This window comes from Pundamilia nyererei, unplaced genomic scaffold, assembly GCF_000239375.1.
Source record: "Pundamilia nyererei isolate P.nyererei 1_Seehausen unplaced genomic scaffold, PunNye1.0 scaffold00231, whole genome shotgun sequence".
NCBI lineage: Eukaryota > Metazoa > Chordata > Actinopteri > Cichliformes > Cichlidae > Pundamilia > Pundamilia nyererei.
Window position 1 is genome coordinate 630,014 of NW_005187632.1, and position 1,507 is coordinate 631,520.

The 1,507-nt window shown below is 33.6% G+C and overlaps 1 protein-coding gene across 1 annotated transcript in view; it reads right to left on the reverse strand.

Annotated features, from left to right (window-relative positions):
- The window catches only part of dachb (dachshund b), a 113,242-nt gene that overhangs the window by 35,353 nt on the left and 76,382 nt on the right, over positions 1 to 1,507 (reverse strand). The window lies entirely within an intron of this gene.

Genomic DNA, 1,507 nt, shown 5'->3' on the forward strand with positions numbered 1-1,507 from the left:
GTGTGTGTGTGTGTGTGTGTGTGTGGAGGTCAGTTGGCTTTGCCCCGGTCACGGTTGACGGCTTTGGAGGAATGTCCATTACACACAGTACAGTTGTCTGTACGCTATAAAGAAAATAAGATAGAGGGATGGAGGGGGAAAAGGGGGAAGGGAAAAGGGGGTTGTTTGAAATTTAATTTAAAGCAGGATGGAGGGATGGATGAGGGAGGAGGGGGAGGTGTGGAGGAGAGGAAGTTGTGTGCAGGTTAAACTAGACCTGATCTTTAATCAGTAGTAATAGTAACTAAGCACATTTATGTATTCGTAACAGGTGGATTTGTTTTCCAAAGTTAAGCTCCCCAGCAGCACATGAAGCAGTTATAACTGTCTCTACCAGCTTAACATTGTGTGGATGTGTATATGTAATGCTTTAATATACAAATATTTATCTCCATAATTCAGAAGTGAAAAGAAATACTTATCAAAATATTTTAATTGAATGTCCTATAAGCCAGCAAATGTACAATAAAAAAGTACATTTCCCTCACAGGGTATTGGAGTGAACCCATGATTGTTATATTGATTAATAGATAGAAAGGGTGAGCACTGTGAGTCCTATCACCTTCAAGGTTATTGTGATGTTTAGATTCGTTAAATTTGCAGTTATTGCAGTTATTAATAAGCACAAAACTCATCAACTGGATTTTTTAGATATATCTCGTAACTTTTTTTTCGGTTTTTAACTTAGTAAGTTCCTTTTTGTATTACATTAACTTTTTTTGCTCTATTATTTATTTAGATTCTTATTTAATGACCTCCGCTGGGACTCTTAAAAAGCAGTTAGAAACTTGTGTATTTAAACAGGCTTTCTGGTTCTGTTATTTTAAAACGGCCTGTTCATTTTACTGTGTCTATCTCTTTATCTTTTTACTTAATTTTACTTTATTATCAAAAACATTAGGTGTAAAATGCTAACTGTATAAAACATTACCAAAACACTGAACACAATAAGCTGAAAAAGGCAGAAACTTTATGGAGCTATTTTGGTTTTGTGTTATTTTATTTCATTTCATTGAGCTATTCTGCTAATGCTTATGGTTTGGCTGCTTTAACCCAAGAGTTTATCCACTTTTAGATCAATACAGTGCATTTCATCTTATCCTGTGGATGAGGAGGCAGTTTTATACAATTTTCAGACCAAAAGAAAAAAAAAGGATTATTTAAGAAAATATATAATAATAATAATAATAATAATAATAATAATAATAATAATAATAATAATAATAATAATAATAGCAGAATGCAGTACAATATTGAAATACAGTTTTTTTACAGACGCTAGGACACATTTCACAATACTTGGGTCACTTTTGCAAAACTCTTCACACAATTCTCCTAACTGACCCTCAGCTTGGCAAAGCAGTTCATTTCACATTCAAAATGCACTACAACTACCAAAACACTGTATTTAGGTCTCAAATAAACTCATTCTTCCAGAACACTAGCAAAGGTTGACAGCCGACAAACA